At 28.7% G+C, this 20,490-nt stretch overlaps 1 protein-coding gene across 3 annotated transcripts in view; it reads left to right on the top strand.

Annotated features, from left to right (window-relative positions):
- LOC129958708 (sortilin-related receptor-like) overlaps positions 1-20,490 on the top strand; it is a 126,182-nt gene that overhangs the window by 50,628 nt on the left and 55,064 nt on the right. The window contains exon 1 of one of the 3 annotated variants that reach the window (XM_056071358.1): positions 18,204-18,327. The exons of the other annotated variants lie outside the window; for them this stretch is intronic. The gene's annotated coding sequence lies outside the window, so the exon portion shown is untranslated. Of the gene's footprint in view, positions 1-18,203; positions 18,328-20,490 lie in introns of those variants that run through there. 3 annotated transcript variants of the gene reach the window in all.

Here is a 20,490-nt window from a genome sequence, read left to right as displayed (position 1 = left end):
GTTTGTATATGTGTTATTTTTTGAAATTATTTGCATTGCATCCATGTTAAAGCATTCATTACCCTGCAATGCGAAGTAATTTATATTTATTACACCAGATTCTTTACTTTTTTCTTCATTTAATTTTATATAATTTAATTATTGACGGAAAAAACTGTTAACTTGCTATACTTTTTTAATTAGAATGAAAAGAATTAAGTAAATATTATTTAACCATTAATGCTTTAATTAATTCTAACTAAAAATATTTTTTGTTTCCTTACAATCCTTATATCTATTTATGTAGAATTAGAAAAAAAAATTTAAATCTGGAGTGAAATTAAATTTCATATATTGTTTGTACATTTTATAAATAGTCTTGGTTATTTCAATAATTGCTATTAAATTAGAAAAAAGGAACACTTTACAAGAATGAATAAAAATAAAAATTTTATTTAGATTTCTTTCTTATGTATTTTATTATGTAGTGAATGTTCTTTCTGCAGAGCTGTTCAATGCTTAAAGAAATCCTCCTTGTTTTTCTTACTTGTCTTGTTTATCTCAGAGCTTTCTGTTGTTTCCGAAATAATTATCAGCTCCTCTACTGAAAGATATTGATTCAGCAGATTAGACATACTAATGCATTCCATCTAGGTTTCTTCCAGGAAATTTTGAGTGGTTTTTCTCCCTTTTTCTCTGTGCTCTTATAGTCGACCAAACTCGTATTTTCCCCCTTCAACCGATAATAGGCATGGGTGAAAAATTAAATTCAATGGAAATGTGGAAACATTGACAATTCTTTACTGAAAAGATTAAAAAATGGAAATAGAAACAACCTAGAATTCTTGATTATTTCATTTAGAAACCTTCATCTTCTACATATGCATACACAAAACTATAATTGAGCTTCTGCTCCAAAACAATACAGTTTGAATAAAGTAACAAGAAACCATGGATATAAATATATAAAAAAATATAAGCCTCCCAACTGGAAATCCCACCAATAACACGGTGGGATAAAAGGCAAATAAGACTTTGATAAATTATGATATTAAAGAATCAGATGCCAGTGAAACTGCCAATATAAGGACCCCCTACTTCGCAACCTTAAAGCTCAGGCGAATTAAAATTTCAATTTGCTACTGTTTTGATAGTCTTATGGATCAATATGATTATGCTTGTCATGCAAAGTGTGATTAATTATTATAAGTGAGCAATTAAATAAGCAATAAACAGATTCTGTTTATAAGAAGATCGCAGGAAAGAAAATCTATTGCATACTAATGAGCAAAAGAGAAATACTCTTCAAGAAAAACGAATTCATTCGTTAGATATGCAAAACGTCTGCAATTTTTATTTTTAGTTGCTTATTCCTGGGACAATTATACCTCATCTTTATTTTGCAAGAATGTATTGGTCATGTTATTCAACTGCATTATTCGTGATATCCAAAATATTTTTTTCTAAAAGAACCCACTAATTTGAATCGTGAGAATATGATAAATATGAGAATACTTTGAATATGATGAATCATTTTTTTAAATGCTGATTCTTTTAATGCTAGATTCGATTTCCTTTTTTCTTATCACATAAGACTTACTATCTGACTTGTTGGAAGCTGAACTTTGATTTCAAGCATAAGTACAAGTTGTAAGGGGAGAAAAAAACGAAAAGAAGAAGAAATAACAAGGTTGTTAACAACTATGTTAAAGTCTCCCAAACTTTTCAAAATAGACTCGTATGATATCCTTCGTCAGAGCCAGGGAATATAATGTAGCAGTTCAAAATTCAGAAATTTATCAGAAATAGTTTTCAGAATTTTTTCTATATTCTATTACTCCAATTAATCACAATGCTGCATTTCCATCCAGAGTTTTCTTATAACAGCAAATGGTTACTATTCCTCTTTTCACTAGTAACTTCCTTAAGACAAGCATGCTCATACAGTTTATACGTGTTTCTATTTCGATCTTTATTTTGTATATAACAACAACGTGATTCTATTATTCAATTCCTATCAGATACACAAATTTTTAAAATGCCAAAAAGCTTTCTTCAGTTTATTAAAATTCTGCTGCCCACTTGATTCATCCGAAGTTAAAAATCTTTTCTGAACATCAAAAAATTAATGCATGAAAAAAAAATTGAAATAAAACGTTCTCAAAAATTTAGCCGATTTCTAAATATATAATTAAGTTTATGTTAAATAATTAAAGTTATAATAAGTATAATTCCTATTTGTTCTTATTAATATCAATAGCTTTATTATAATATACTATTAATATATATGTAAAACTGATATTCATAACTGCCTGCTTATTCGGGAGCTCCATTATATGCAAATCGATGAAAGCGAATATTTTAATTTAAAATCTAACTTCAGTCAGGTTAAAAGATTTCGAAAATTGGTAATTGTTTCATTAATTATTAAAATTATGCTTATTAATAATTATATATAATAATTATTAAAATAATAACTATATATAAAAAATTAAATAGCTATAAATGAAACGAGGTTTGTAATTTATGTCTTATTATGCGCGTTCGTGTAGGTTAAGTAGTTGCCTGTCAATTATCAAGAATTATCAATTATACTAAGAACGATGATGATATATTATTAATGGTATAATGACACTTATAGTAATATTTCATAGAACGTGTAATAAATCTAAAACAGTTGACTTACGTTAAAAATGATTGACGAGAATATGTTTAGGACTTATCTTTTATCATGAAGATTTATTTTTTGGGTGATTGATTTTTTTAAATTTATAAACGCTTAGCAATGAATCTAATAAGTCTTTATTTATTATTTTGAAAATATTGATTGAATTAAAAATTATTTTACGAAGTGTAATCCGAAACGACTTTGAACTGCCATATTTAATGAATATATAGAGGCTTCTACAACTATGCAAATATCCTTTGCCGCAACTTCGAAACAATTATAATATACTACAATAAATGCAACAATAAATTCGAAAATAAAGATTTGAGATGATTTCCTATTTTGCTCGGCAAATAATAATGATGATGATTATGGTGGTGAATTCAATTTAAATAGATTATTTTAGATTTATTTTAAAATCAGTTGAAAAATTTGTCAGTATTTTGTGAGGAAAAAAATGAATATTAAAAAATGCACTATTCTCCAAAATTTCTAATTAAAAAAACTTGTACATGAATCGAAAATTTCCTTTCAAAAATAATTCATATTATTCCTTTATTAGGGACTGCAATAACAGCTAAAAAATATCGTTCAAAAATAATATTCGAATTATAAATGGAAACGGTTTTCTGAAGTTTCAGAAAGTATTGTTAAGTTAGAAAACCTTCATAAAATGACTTCAACCACTCTACGCAATTTCCCATTGTTCAACAAAATAGATTCTCAAATTGTAATTGATGTCGTGTCTAATTTTACTGCATTTTTCTCCGCTAGAGGATTCTCTTGAAACATTCCTTATTTACTGAAAGTGATGAATACGCTGCCTAACAATGGCGAAAACAAAAAAATATTAATTAAATGGGATGATGTATTTCCGACATTTACTTTGGGAAGAAACGTTTCTATTAGAGAACAATTTATATATTTAGCATTTTGATGTACAATGCCTTGACATATCTACGTATATGTCATCAACCGACCATTCAAATAGTCAACATTATTTTAGTGTTTTTCTCTTTCAAAGATAAAAAATAAAACAAACGCTACAGTTCACAGTTATGAAAAAAATATTCCACTGCGGTAATTAAGTTACTGAGATACCGTTTCTTGAAACAATTAGTTCAAAACAACACTGGCAAATTTTCTACCGAGTATCTTCATGCTATTTTGTACATTCGTATAACTGTCTGACATATAACTAGTTTATATAATTAGCAACCTGATGTGCAGTAATTTGAAATTCTTATGTACCACTAACCCAACCAACCATTCAAATTATCACGATTAATGAAATATTTCTTTCGTTCTAACACATAAAAAAATGAATGAAACATAACAGAAAATCTAATGCTCAAAGGAATGAAAAGTATCCCATTTTCATGATGAAAAAACTATCGGGATATCACTTGTCGAATAATCAGACTTTCGTAGATGATTAGTTCAAAATGCATTGGTAAATTCCCTGATCTCCACGGTGGATGTTGCAATTCATGTTGCAAAAAATTTGTTCTAGAGTTTAAGGGGGGTGGAATAAAAAATTCATAATAAGTGCTTACAAAAGTTAAGCTTAATATGTCTTACTTACTTAATTGCGATCTTATATATTCATGGGGTATATGATCATTCTGTAAAATCTTATTCGTTTGGTAATTACTTTGTACCACTAAAAACAATAAACATAATCCATCGATAAAGTAATGCGTCTACCAAGAAATAAAGCTACAATATAAATCCAATCTTTTGCTCAATTTATATAATTGGCGCCTTGATGCATAAAACATTTCTATATGTATGTCACCAACCCAACCGACCATTCAAATTATGAAGATTATTGTAATATGTTCCCCCCTTCCAACAAATAAAAAATGAATGAAGTATAATCGAAACGTTATACTTCAGAGCTATAAAAAAAGTATCTCAGTCCGATACGAAGAAGTTACCATGATGCCATTTGCTGAATAATCAAATTGCCGCAGGTAATTAGTTCAAAAAACGTAGGTAAATTTCCTGGTTTCCACCGTGACCCGTCATATCGTTTTGAGCGCTCGTGCGTAGACTTTAGTTTCGCGATTTTATTAGTAGATTCACGTGGTACTTCACTCCGATTCATGTTTCCCTCTTTGTAATGATCATCCGGTCTACGAAACAGGTGTTTCAATCTATACCTCAAGCGATTTCGAATTGAAAGGGTTGGAATATTGAAAAGGAGATGACAGGATCGGAAGCGGTTAATTAAATAATGGACGGTTCACTTACTCATGATGCAATTTTGATGGCTTTATGCTTTTCTTGATGAGGATTAGGCTAGTCACAGCTATGATAGATGAACTCTTACAGCTGAAAAAAGAGGTTCTAATTTTTAAATTGTAGCGTGTCAGAGCAGACAAAAGAGGCACTGCGGGAGTGGCCGGTTTGGATTGTAATTGAAGGACTGAATATATTTTCGCCAAAAAAAAGAATAAATAATGTCTTTAAGAATATATATGTACCATTAAAGTAAAAAATATTTCAAGTAAGAAAAATTTATATTCTCTATAAGATATTCTAAGTCATTATATCAGAGAGCGAAACTTCTTCAGTATGAAAAAAGTTAAAATTCTAGAAGTAACGCTATCTATAATAGAAATGCCATGAGCTATCATTTGAGATGGATCGTTCCTAGAGGTGATATTCAAAATTAATGATTTTATCTCGAAATGTTTGACAGAAATGAAAAATAAGTCAATTGCAGAAGTGCAGAGCGTTGCCGGTTCAGTTTAGTATAAAATATATCTCTATGTGCACCAATAACTGATGTTCGCTAAAATATCAGAAACTCTGAAGCGGTGATCAGCAGTGGATAATTAGAAAACAAGTTACCATAACTACTGACATTATTAAAGTGACAATATGTAATAATTTGAGACTAGCTGCAACGTCCCTAGTGCCAAATGTGAAGTTGATAATTTTTTTCAGAAAAATTCTCTATTTTATGCTTTTCTTCTTCATAATATTCTGCGCTTGTGCGTATTTCCTATTATAAGGCCAGTTTCATTAATTAATTTGGATCCATTTAAAGTTGTCATCCTCTTTTCTTATTGCTTCAGTTAATCTCAAACGACTTGCTCACTTTATTACTGTTAAAAATTGCTTCGAGAATTTTAGATTTTTTTTTTGTTCAAATGTAATGTTACTCTATATGATTATAATTATACACCCTGTACAACATTAGTTTAGCTTTAAAAAATTGAACTATTTATTCGTTATTAAAATAAAATCATTTATTTTTAACCCATTGCCTTAAGAACATGTAGAATCAAATGGTGCTTACTTCAAATTTTTCTAACATTTTTATCGCACTAAACGCATAACTGAAATTATAATCTATTAAAACAATGTAAATTTTTGGCATATTTAATATATGTTATTTCAGTGAGTTGGATTATACTTCAATAAGTGTTTGAAAGTAAATAATAAAAGAGATAGGCTTTAGAGATATTTTATATTTGATTGATGATTGTTTTTGGAATTCACCATGAACTTGAGAGTAAAGATTATAAATGTACGCAAAACATCGTGCAGATGTGCAGCTCTATAAAAAAAGACATAAAGAAAGTAAAGATTAACGTTAGAGTTTTTGATGTAAAAGGACGAAAAGGTGAAGAAAACTAAAAATCGATATTTTAAATTTCCTTTTCATAATTTTATTGTAATTCCTAAATTCTATTAACTGTTCGAATATTATGCTTTTTTTTCTTTCTGAGACGAATGCAAGCAAATATATTTTATTTTTGTCACTATTTTGAGGTTATAACTTCAGTTTAGAATATGCTTAAATCGAAAATTTAGTTAAAAGCTTATTTCATAAGTATTTATTTTATATACTTAATGAGACATGATTATTATTTTTTATATTCGTCAGAAAATTCCCTTTTATGACCAATCTAATCCAGTTTCCGTTCACCATAACTAAAATACTAAGCATTTTCTCAAAATAAATTTGAATGCAAATTTTGGAGTGGAATATTTAAAGCTTCATAATTACAAAATATTTGTATTAAGGACCATAGGATATTTATTTGGGTTACATAAATGTTTTTTTTTGTAAAATAGTCTTTTCCTTGGTATGATAAGTGGCAAAGCAGGTGAATTATGCAGAAAAGAAGAAATTCTCAAACAATAGAAATATTATCTTCAAAATGGTAATGATTATTAGGAAATCTATTTACTTCATGACATCAAACTCGTCAGATTTAGTAAATTTTAGAGTTAAATCGGTTTTTTAGTTATATTTGTTTTTAAATTAATTGGGAACAAGCATATATAAATAATGAATCCTTGCCAACATCCAGACTACAATGTGATAAACAGGACTTATGAAAGGAATTACCAAGAATAATCATATTTATGCGTTTTTTATGAGATACAATATTAAAGTAGTGATTATTAATTTAAATGTTAAAGATCTACTATCAAAAATATCTTCAAACATTCGAAATTTTTAAATCGCCTCAAATAATTTATCCCACACTATTGAAAATTTTACTTTTTAGCAAATATTTTGTATATTCATATAAATGAGTGTAAAATATGCATTAAAAGGATAATAATAAAATCAAGAATAAAGAAAATAAAAAACTATTTAATTAAAAAACAATTGTTTAAATGAAATTTTATTAACATTTTTTCCTTCTTCAATTAAAATTGTATCTGTTAAATAATTTGATTAACTAATTATTAAATCGCATAAATTTAATTGAAAAAGATAAAAGTGGTAGTGATGTAATTATATGTAAATATAAATTCAATTAAATTTTTTGTTGAATGTGACACAAAGCCTTATCTCGGTGACAAATTTTAAAAACATTTGCATATGCGTTTATGGAGATATGACCATTATGAACAGCGAACCTGTTTCTCAACTATTCGTCGTAATCCTTTTTTATTTAATTAAATTAATCACTAAAGGTCTTTAACGCACGTAATGTGTCTTCAAGCGAATTAGGAGATTTACGAGATATTTCCATCTTATATATTCCAATTCAAAACGAGAAGACAGAGCAAGCCGGCCTACCATCCATCTTCTCTTTTCTTTATTTTTTGTTTATCTCTTACTGAAACAAAATCTTTAAATACCTGCAGCGCTGAAAGTCAAAAACTGCGTGATTTCTGCGGCTACTGCGCTTGTCTATTTCAATGTTGAAGAGAGATAGATTTCCTGTCTTTTAACCTTCTTCCCAGTTCGACCGGCAATGGTCACGCCGCTCCCAGGTCACTCATCTGTTGGTCGCACTTAACAATGTCGACCGAACGATAACTTTATATAGTATATAACTCTACGCATCATTAACCTTGAATCATTCCTCTTTAGCACGCGCAATGCTTAATGCTTTCACAGCATAGGGAGCTTTCATTCAGAACTCAGTTTCAAAAACACAAATGAAAACGCAACTTTTCCGAAGGTAATCATATAATGTTTAGGATGTGTTTTGTATTTGTGGCGTAATTTGACCGTCAATATTTGAAGGTGCGTGTTTTTTTTTCAAATGTATGAGAAATACCTCAACAAAACATACAAAACACCCCATTTTGAGCAATTTCAAATAATCGTTGAACTTGCAAGTTATTATTTTCTGCTACCTTTTTTTACCCCCCTTTCACTGAGGTTACAGTTAGAAAATGTAGTACAAAATTGACTTGTAGGTTAAAATATTTCTTCAGAGAATCTGTGATTTCAAGAACAAGGGCCAATAATAAATTTATATCTTATTTTAGATCAGCTAAAACTTCAGCCCTCGTTTTGCCTGTAAAGGCTATCAGACATTCTTGACAAATTCGAACAATCCTAATTTTAGACTTTGTTTAGACATCCCGGAGTTCTTCCAATTTTGTGTAAAATATACTGAACAGTCTTGTTTCGTAAATTTCTGTGAATAGTTCAAATTGAATTTTTAAAATAAGGTAAATTTAAATTCATTTTAAAAATTTACTTTTAAAGAACTCTTCTTCCAAATTTTATTATCTGCACAGAATTCAATAGCGCCATTTTCATCGAATTATTCCAATTTCATACCTTTTCCTTCGGATAATTTTACTAATATATAATATACAATTCCTTTGGATTTTATTAATGTGGGGAGGGATACATCAACATTAAGGCAGATGTAAAAATGATCAGAATTTCTTTATCATCCAAAGTTGATTGGGATTTTCGACTTTCTATCAAGATTTGATATTTCCCCGCCACAGTATATAAAACGTCCCGGGAAAAAAAATCTGTTAATTTTAGTTTAAGTAATAATCTCTCCTCGAGAAAAGTTATTAAAATTTATTTTGCTCAATAACAATTAAAATAGAAATGATTGTTAATGTCAATTTCGTGACTCTGAAAACAAAACTAATGGGGATTTTTCCGCACTTGATAAAAAGATCCTAAGCATTATATTTGCAAAAGCATGTGGTAATGTTGTTCGTACATGCAACACCATTATTATATTACTACTCTTTGTTCTGCATCACTTATTTTAATATTTGCGAAATGATTTTTAATTGTAAAATATCAAAGACAAAATGAAACCGTTCGGGTTTTTTTTTCCGTTTGTAATTTCTATTGTCTGAAAAATTGCCAAGGGATAAAACATTTTACGTTCGAATTAAACTTTTTTATTGAATATCTGATCACATGCTGTAAGGCAGCGACTTATATTTACAAAATACAAACTGAAATTTCACATTGGACGCTAATCAAATAAATTAATCGATTGATTTCAAATAAACGCATTATTTTAACAAAGCGAATTCTTTGACTATACTTGCATTAAACAAATTAAACATATTCCAGCAGGAGTGGAATTATCTTAATATTTCATAACAAGTCCCAAACTTCTGATAAAGTAAGAATTGGGAACTCTAGACATAACATATTTATCCCATGTGCTGGCAAAATGTTATGTCTGGACCAATCATGCCGCTAAAGAGTATTCAATTGCTATTCAGTCTATTGCTTAAAGTAATTCCTGCCTGTTAAGCAATATCAGTTGAACTTGAACTACAACTGTCAAAGAAGTTCCTATAACATAAATTTTCTTTTCCTAAAAGATGTTTCTGTCGGTTCTGTTGTTTCGGGTCTTACGGTAGACGATAAAACAACCCAAGGAATGCCGTTTAGAATAGTTTCTTTATCAAATGTAGAGTTTTCAAGAACGCTAATAATCAGCGTTCGTTTGATAAGACTGTCGCATTGCCGTTTTTCTATGTTCTTTCTAGAATTGAGATAAAATTCCATTACCCAGTGGAATCAAGACACAAACTTTCTGAAATAAGGTTCTGTTTGGATATTTTTGATATTTTTTTTTGAAAAACATAAAAATATAAGTACAAAATAGAGAACAATTTCAAAATGGTTTGCTATATCCTGAGAAGATTTGAGAAGTTCTGTAGATATCAACAATCGATAATTATTAACTCTCAACTACTAAACGTGATAAATAAAATATGTCCTTCACATTTTTTAAAAATTTTTTTAAACTAAAGTTTTTTTGTTTTTTTTTGCAGTTTATGGAAGGTGCAGTCATATTTAACACCAAATCTTTATAAAATTCGTGTACACATTTTTACATCATTGAAAAGTGGTTGTTTGAACGATTGTTGTAGCTTTAGAGTTAAAAAAAATTAATAGCAAAATTACCATTGGATTTTACTCCATTAAAAACCCTGATTTTTCTACAATAAATTTCGAATTTTAAGTGTTTTTATTTTTAGCCAAATACTTATATTTTCGTGAATGCTACAAATAAACCCTCCAAAAAAGTGTGGCTACTAAATTTTCATAAATTTTTGAAATAGATATTTTAAAAAAGGCATTAAAAGTAAATTATATTCTAAAAAAAAATATAAAAATGCTTTATTATCTCATTTTCGAAAGTAGACTAAGGACTCAATAATTTCGTTTCTTATAAAGTATTTCTGCTTATATAAATATATCTTTTTGTAAAATTGAAAATTACTGCCGAATAGTAATAAATGATATCGCAAACTGGTTATAAATTTTTTTCACTCTTTATTACTTAGTTGTCAGAAGTTATGCAATTTTTCATTAGGCTCAATCAATGCTTTTATAGATTTGCATTCCAAAATTAACGAATGGTTTGATTAAACTAACAATTCACTTTCATTATCTTCAGCTAATAATTTTAACTAACTATGACATCTATTACGTAATACAAATTTTTATGCTTCATCTTATTAAAATTTATTGTTCCTTACCAGTAGTTGAAAAATGCGTGCTGACTGGACCATTCTTTTAGAATCAGACATCTTCCGTGTTCAATGGATGCCATCTAATAAGAGGGGGTTTCAGTTTGTTATTTTATTCCTTTTGCTTGAGTTTCTGTACTGCTAATCTTCGTAACTTGTTTCATTATTCCCGCCAGGTTTACTTTAATGAACATCGGCACGAGTCATTGAATATATTCTAAAAGCAATAAAAGTAAGTTCAGTGAATCATTCTCTTTGCGAACATTTACTACTTCTTCGTTCATTTAGAATCTATCTAACAGGATGCTCCTGAACACATAAATGTTCGCTAACAGCCAATCAAATTTTTATCCTTCGTAATTCGTTTGATTTACTAGAACAACGTTAAATAGGCTGTAAGACCAGTAAGGCCGACGATCGGAAAAACTAGTTAATTCATAAATTTACTGTGGGTCTTAGTCCTGCTTCAATTTGCCTTGAGCTCAAGATAAGGGCTCGACTTTATTTGGAATAAAGGAGAATTGCTGTAATCCGAATATGAAGGCAATTTTCGGATCAGCGGTAGAGTAAATCATGTCCCGAATGTGTTAGTTATTCGCTTGTTTTAAAGTGTTAAACAGACAGTAACTGCCATTGTAAATATCCGGATTAATATTTTTTTATGTCAATAAAAGTAGCTCTGCTTAAATTTTTTTTATGATTGTATGGTGGTCATGAGTGGAATTTTTTGAGCTGTTTCATTGGCAACAACTATCGTTAACATTTTATGATTCCAAATGGTTGAAGACATTCCTTTGAGTTCATTAACGCATTAAGACGCTTTCGGTTTTGATTATTTTACCTTGGTTGCAGTCAATATTACTTAATCCACCAAACTATGGAAATGGAATGTAGTGCTAAACATATAAATTATCATTCTTAAAACGAATCACTTTTGGACCAAAGACCTTTCGTTTTATGGCATTAACATCACTTTCTCTTTTTTTATTTATTCTAATCTATAATAATTGTTAATTTCAATGTTCAATAAAAGGAAAAAATAAACCAAATAGCGATAGGAGTTCAAGTCTGCTTTTTCTCATCCTCGCGTTCGTAAAATATAATTTTTTGGGAAATAGTTTTAATTGAAACAGAAAATTACCTTCACAAATTTAAATCTTCTTCAAAATTTACTTGCGTACATAATAAAGCATATAAAAAATTTGCATATTCAATACCTAAACTTGAAATATTCTTGAGATATTTCAGTTCTTTAAGGAATTTCTTTTTTTCGAAGTCAATTCATTATTATACTTAGTCTGAAAGAATATGTTTATTAGTGTAACAACTATTAGTATGTTCGTTAAATTTCGTCGATGTAAATCCATTGAATTTTATCATAAAATAATGATGTGTTGAGATTATTTCTTTAATTTATGACAGTATTTACAGAATGTTTTTAATAATGAACGAGTTTATTAAAAGGAGTTTTTAACATTTAACCGATATGTAAATACATAAAAATACAAAGTCTAAAAACCTTGTTATATCATAATAATTTAAATTGTAATATTAATTTGATAGTTATATAAATAATTTTATATTAAAACTTTTGAAATGTTTTCGAACTTAATTGTATGAATACTTTGAACACTTTGGTAACCAAATTCACTAAATTTGTTCATCAAATCGAAATCGTTCTCAATTTTCTTCAGTTTTGTATGATTAGATATTGAATAAGTAATTATAATTTATTACATAGATATTACTATTATTACATAACTAAGCTGTTAATTTTAAAAATATTAATTAGATAATTATGATTATCAAAACTATTAATTCAGGTTCAATTATAAAAATAGAAAAATCATAAATACCCATATTAGATAACTGACAAGAGCCCTGAAATCATTTCGGTAAATAACCTGCGACTAAATACATTCGTCGTCTAATATCCTGATGACTAAATAACATAAAATAGCATATAATAAAATAAAATCGTCTTAATAAAACGAAAACATCAAAATAATTGCATTTGAATTTGTCAATACATATCTCAACATGGTAGAAATAATTTTGCTAATCTTTATTGTTTTTGTATGCGCCATTATCCGTGTTGATTTCACTTAGCATGAAACTTTGCGCAATCTTCATGAATACCGAAAGGAACAATAGTTTCCAGAAATATTTTCCTCGTGTATTTCAATCTTCATCTTTCTAAAGATAAGCAGAAAATATTTGAAATGTCTCCTCTTCTGAAGATTTCCGCATTGATCACATGTAATCCACATCTTTAAGATGTGTATGGTGCGCCACGTGAGTGATTCTCAGGTTGGAATTCCGCTAACATAAACTTTAGTCTGTAGACAGTCTTGACAGGCAGAAGAAAATTCACTGCGAATCTGAAGCTTTATTATTGTTCTAGAATGCAAGTTTCAAATATGATAATCGTATTATGCATGCTTTGTAAACTAGGGATGATAGCAATCATCTTAAATCACCTTATATAAAATGAGAAAAGACGAAAAGTTCTCATTTAAAGCTAGAGTTTATCTTCTAAAGTTTATTTAAAATTTTTAAAGCAAGTAAATACGTATTCTTTTGAATGATGATGGGACACATTTGGCTAGCTATTTTTACTGCGTTAATTTCTCACTTATATAGGCTGTGTTAAATTAAAATCAAATTTATATAGTAAAATAGATATTTAACTTAAAAGAATAACGAGATTATAGACAAAAATAATAAAAAGATTTAAAAAAAATGTCTGTGACCTAATCAGTTTCTGAAAAAAAGTCTTCTTATTTGACTCACTCTCTGAGTATTATTAACAACTTAATAATAATGATTAAAAAAACAAATTAGAATTAAAATATCCTTATTCAGAGATCATTGTAAAAAAATCTATAGTCTTTAAAAGAACACTAAAATCTAAGTAACATGCTTTTTTTTTCGTATAAAAAGAGGAAAAATACATGGTGTGGAGTATTGGAGAACACAGCACATTACATGCCAAATTATGTAATGATGCATTTTTAATCATAAAATAATTTAGACAAGTCATGATGCATAGTAATTATTAAGTATGGACCGCTCAGAACTGCTATAGATAATACTATCTCGTCATAATCAACAAATATCAGATTAGTAATAAATAAGAGTACAAGTTTTTCAAAAAAGAAAAATCTTTTTCAGTTCCCCATGTTCCGAAATCTCCAATATCGATTTTCGGTACTCTTGCCACTTCTGTTTTCTCTCTCTCTCTCTTTCTATGGTGGTCTGAACGTGGATACATTGATTTGAACTTCATTTATTTGATTTGTGACGACTCATTTGTATAAATATCTTATCTAAATCACCCTCTTTCAGCCTTATGACAAATCAAAAAAATGAATATCTCATTCACATCACTATTTTTACACCAATATTTTATCTTACGTGAATATATTTAGTTCCGTAAATGAAATTTTAAAAAAAGTATCTTCACGCATAGTAAAAATGGTCCGTATCAGGGGTCAACCTTACCAAAGAATGCTGGAATTCAAATCCGTGAGCCGAATTTCCACGGTTATTTTTATTGTGCTTGAATGTAAGTCACGAATTGATCTAGTCACACCACGACGCTTGCGACACTTAAATGTGTTCATTTTCAATGCTTTAAATGTTTCGTAACTTAATTTACAGTTCAGCTTCGTAAAAGTCCGTTTCTTCAGGAATAGATGACCTTGTAACCCATGTACATCCGTTTTACCTACATTTCATGTTTAATTTTTATGCAATATGTGTCTCTTCTTTTTTGCTTGATTTGATTTTATGGGTGGGGAAAAAAAGAGAAGAGAAAAGAAAAGAATTCGTATCGGTTCTCTTGAAGATTTTAAATTCCAGCATCTTGGCACGTTTCTTTGCTATAATTAAACGTGCTTAATAAAGTAAGCATTTTATGTACATGGTGGAAATAAAATGCTAACTTGTAAAAAGAAAATTCGGTCAAATATTTGAATACAGTTGAAGTTACTTTAAAAATAAATTAACATTTTTTTTTCTATTAATCCCAGAGTTTCCGGAATGTAGGCTTCTATTTTTTTAGATATATCCTTTAAATATGTCATAAAGAACAGAAAAAAGTAAATTTACAAAAATTTATCTGTTTGTATTCGTAAAAAATTCTTTTTCACTCTGTAATAATTTTAATATTATGTGATAGAGAATAATTGTTAATAAAAATAAAGTAATAGTATTAAGAAATTACTGACATTTAAAGCATAAATAGGCGGGAAATGGAAGATTATAAATGGCAAGTCAAAACATTTTTAAAAAATTTTGTTTTAAAATAAAATTTTCACGTTTAAAAAAATCAAATTTATAGAATTTTATGGTTAATAGCATTTTATGATATTGCAGCATTTCGCTTTTCAAGACCGATCGTGAAGCATTTTTTAAATCAATAAAAATTGAATTTTGCGTAGTGATTTACTGTAACATCTAATATATAGAGGGCTTTTTTAGTGGTTGCGCAATGCAGAACACTAGAATTTCAAGTAATTAAAAATCAACTACCTAAACTATAATTTCAGTGTCAAGAAGTGCATCGTAGCAGCATGAAGCTAATTCTATTATCTTCTTAAGTAAATTATGTATTAAAGGATTTTTCAGTACAAGCAAAATATACTTAAGAATTTATTTGTTAGAAAACATACAATTTCAGAATTCGATTCCTTAGTTTCATTTTGTTTTTAATTTTTAAAAAGATATGATATGAGATTAATTTTACACTTTCCAAAACGGTGGAGCATCATAAAAGAGAATAAATCATTTGCATCTTTATAAGGGTGTTAACGGTTGAAAACTGTTTTATACTTTTCCCAACAGTAATATTTTACTTACAAAATAATTTTCTAATATCTTTATTAAAAAGTTAGATATCAAGAATCGAATCGTTATTTTCTTATCCACAATTGAAGAAAAACAAAAGGTAGGAAGTCTAAGTTGATGTTATGGACCTCGTGTGACAGACTTCTCCCAGAGCATACTTCATTTGAGCAATTAGAAAACAATTGCTTTAACCAGAAACATTTGTGGGGTTTGAGCCTTCGGAAAGGGGCAGGAAATCAGACCTTCTTTAGAATTTACCACACGCATCTATTGAAATCATTGATTTACAATACCCTTGTCATTGAGCTTATCGATTTAACCTCTGAAACCATATACTGTTTGTTCTGGATATCAGTTGAAGATTGTTTATCGAAAAGATAGACCACTAATTCTTCTTCAAATTGAAAAGCAACCGAGCATGCTATGGCAAGTGCACTTATTTATTATATGGGAGTTGGGAAGTGTTCTTAGGCAATTATTGTCTCACCAACTGTCATTTGTCGGCAGAAAATGCTGAGAAAATCATGGGTGAAATACAATCGAACATCCGTTTGAGAAACAGCACGTGAGGTGTCATAGTGAAGTTCAGATTTCCAATTGTTCTCAACCAATTAGGAAGCAACAGAGGACAGTTCGTTTAAAAATGTCCCGTTCCAGCTTTCAAATATCAAACAGTTGTGGCTGAGATATACCAAAAATGAATTTTATAAAGACAACACACTTAGGAACTTTCTAATGCATTTAAACTGTTATCTCCATCAAATATAAAAACTGAAAAATATATCCTAAAACAGTGTAACAAAATTGAACCATGTGAAACGCGCATGTTAAAATAGTGTGACTTTAAATATTGAATCAGGAAACTTGTTTAAACCAGAAGCAGTGGTCTCCCAAAACCTTTCTCGCATGTTCTCAAATAAAAGTGAATTTTTGCTTTGGGCGCATTTTTTCCCCACCAATTTAAACCAAAATTTAACATTGATCTATACTTACAGTCACAAAATCACATATCAAAACTTATTTAAATCATTGCATTTTTGAATTATCGCGTTTATATGCTTCTGAAAATACTGACTGGCGGACGTTCTACCCCTTGTTGGATTCAGTTCAAAGTCTGATAGATGTCTGCACTATAGATGTTAAATCTGTATACTGAATTTTATTCGTCTATGTCTCTTTGTTTTTTAATTATCGTGTTAACTTATATTCGAACAATCGGATAGACAGACTTCTGAATAGATTTTGCTCAAAATTTGATAGAAATTGACAGATTTGGTGTTCATATTATATACCAATTTTAGCGTCTTTGAATTTATCTTTGTCACAGACAAACAGACATTATCAAAAAATGTATTTTTTGATTATGTCTCTGTACTTCGTATAAGAGGAAGTAAAAAAGCAATCATGCATTGTCTTTGGCACATACATAGCAGGCCAGTATTTTAAAATCCTTTTAAGATTATTTTGTTAAAAATGGCAGGAATACGTAAACGCATTATGTATATTTTTGGTTAAACTATTTATATCAATACTTTTTCCGCATTTGAAATAATCTAAATTCTATACTTCTTGTTCTACCTAGATCATATGTGTTAGAAGAAAGGAATGAGTTATAAATTTCGCACTTATCTGGCCTAAAGCAGAAACAAGAGAAGTTTTTAATATGCATATTTGAAATTGAAAGGTCTCAAATTTTTGTTAGATGTAACCTTTTTGAACTTGATACTGATAAATTTGATGTTTGACCTTACCAGAAATTTTGCATTTATATTTATTTCTATACTTCACAACTGGCAACCAGGAATTTTATTTTTATTTTCTATACTGTAATTGGAAGCATTATATTTTACGCACCATGTGTTAAATATCTTAAATGATACTGAATAAAGCCTAATCATTTTTTACACTTAGTTTAAATCTCATAAAATATTGTAATAGATAATATTCTAATCTTAATACTATTAAATATTTTTTTTAACTAATCCTTGACAAACCTTGCTTAATAAGATATAATTTTTTCTGCAATATAAACACGATTTTTTTTTTAATCCTTTCACTGTGCTCCTCTTCCGTTTCAACCTTGAAGGAAGCAAAACTATAAGCATTTTATTACTCAAATACGACTTCAAGGTCTTCCTTCTTCTTTCAACTCTATTTTTAACATTTTATTTTTTACTGTTTACGGTAGGCATTTTTTTTCTCATGTGTATTTCGTTCTTTAAAACGACAATATCTACCTCTCCAACGTTCGCGTGCACACATCAAAGCTCATTCCTTAAAACAAATCGCGTTTCAATTGTTTATGAAGATAATAACTTTTCCTTCCTCCTCAATTATCATTTAAAATCTATAAGGAGTTTTACGGGAAAAGAATTTTTTTTCACGTAGCATTCAGCCTTTCCTTGTCTGTAATGACGTCAGGTACTTAGTTGACGATCTCATTCAAATCTCACAAGTTAACTGTGGTCTCCAGATATTGTTGTGTGAGTTGCTCTGGGTCTCTTGAAGAGCACAATTATAGGTGGATGCAGTGAGCATGTAATTGTGATGATGCTCCAAAGTAAACGCATGGTCGTCCAATTCTAACCAATACGGTATGTTTGGTTTGTTTCTTTATTTCGTCTACTTTTGATTGCTTCGCGTGAAGCGGAAGAAATTTAATTTAGATCCCGGACGGGATACTTATGAAAATGATGTGAAAGTAAAACATTCGACTGAATCATGAACTTTGATGGGCGTGGACTTCTGTCTGTAGCGAATTTATTTCTTTTAATATTAACTTGGGCCGGAAATCAAAAAATATATTTATAAACAATCTTGTCAGAATTTAATATTTTTCCTTCTATAACTTTTTTTTTAAAATTTAATTTTATTATTAAATAAATTCGCATGAAACTTTCTTTTTATATTTTGAATAAAACTTGAACAAATTTGAGTTCAACACATACTGCAGTTTTATTCTATTGCGAAGATAAAAGAGTTATAAATTATTAAATCATGAATGGTTATTGAAAAATAATCATTTAATAATAACAATGGCTTATTAATATTAATTTTATCTTATCATAAATCAAACCATTTTAATTTAGAATCCAAATATATATTTTAAGGCATTTTTTTTTAATTTGTCAATTGAAGTTTTCAAGCTATTTTAATAATTCATCTATACTTTTTATATTATTTTTTTTCCATTTGTAATTTGTAAATAATTATGTCTTTAATAATTATGCCTTTATTTAAATTTACATAAACGTTTTCATATTTATATTACTCCACTATATATAATATGTAACAAGTTTTAATTGAAATTAGTTAAAAAAAATTTCAAAGTATTACTCATCAAAATTTTCATTCATTCTATTTGTAATGTCTTTAATTATAAAAAAAGTTCCAAATACTTTGAATTCTTTTATTTTAAATATTTATCTTTAAAAATAGTAAATAAAAAATGACCGAGATTTGTGATTCATCTCGGAATATTTCAGTAGGTGCGAATTAAAAATAAATGCCATGTTAAATGTGTAAAAGTTTCCTCCCTTAATTAAAAAAAAAGCGAATACTTAATCTAGAGTAATGTATCTCTTCTTTATTTTTAATTGTAGCTTTACAGTTAATCTTTTTCCATTCATTAGTTATTTGCACCTTTTCAAGATTGCAACTAATATAAAAAGACACATCAAAGAACAGTTTATATGATGTCTAAATTAAAATTTTTATAGAAAAGTGCTTTATAATATTATATTTTGAAAGATAATAATATTATAATAAAATATTATATTTTATAATTTTATATTGTAAAATGACTTAATATAAATAAAATGGATATATGCACTAAAGATGGAGAATTAATAAAATAATTAGGATTGAATCACACAGCTAAATAATGATTACAGCAAATTTTATATAAATTCTATGCAACATAAACAATGATCTAATGTGTTGTATTTAGCTTCATTCTCACTTTAATAATTTGGTTATAATATCAGATGATTATCTCTCAGGAAACTACTTTTAATTTCGGGGGAAATTTCCGTGCGTGGGGAACAGGAAGCAAATGACAGTAAACAAAAGAAAAAGTGAATTCAAGTACCTTTTTGCCATGTAATTTTTCCTTATAGATGATTTTTGAACCTACCATTGGCACTTTAATTATGATCAACCCATGCAGCATACAAGCTCACTGCACAGCAACTATAAAACCTGCGTGGAAAAAATTGTATCCGCTAATTTTTATAAAATCGTAGTACCGCGGAAGTCGTTTTCTGAACCCACAAATGCCATCATCATCAAATGGCGAACTCTTCTTTGTTCACACTTTGAGAGGGCATAAATAAGGAATTGGAAAACTTGAGTTTTTCCAAGTTTGTATTTTACAAAGTGCAATGCAGCGAAGATCACCGCACGCTCCATTAAATTTTTTTTCTCCTGTGAATCTACAAAATCATTCAAGCCTCAAGCATAGACCATGCCTCAAAGTTCCGCTAATAAACTAACCGCTGCTTCACCGTTCACCTCTCAAAACATTCACACGAAGTCAATGGAGCCATTTGCGGACTGCAACTGAATTATCTAAAGAGTAGACTGGAGTCGGTACAGAGTAAAAGACTGCTTAGAGACAGGCGAATCTTTTTTTTTTTCTGTTAAGTCATTAAGAACTCGCATTGGTAAATAATCTGCTCACAAACAAGATTACTACCTTCTATATTCTTCCTTCTCAATAAGTTTTAATTGTTTATATGTGATTATTTTATCTGCCT

This window comes from Argiope bruennichi, chromosome X1 (genome assembly GCF_947563725.1).
Source record: "Argiope bruennichi chromosome X1, qqArgBrue1.1, whole genome shotgun sequence".
NCBI lineage: Eukaryota > Metazoa > Arthropoda > Arachnida > Araneae > Araneidae > Argiope > Argiope bruennichi.
This window is presented reverse-complemented; position numbering and strand designations above follow the sequence as displayed.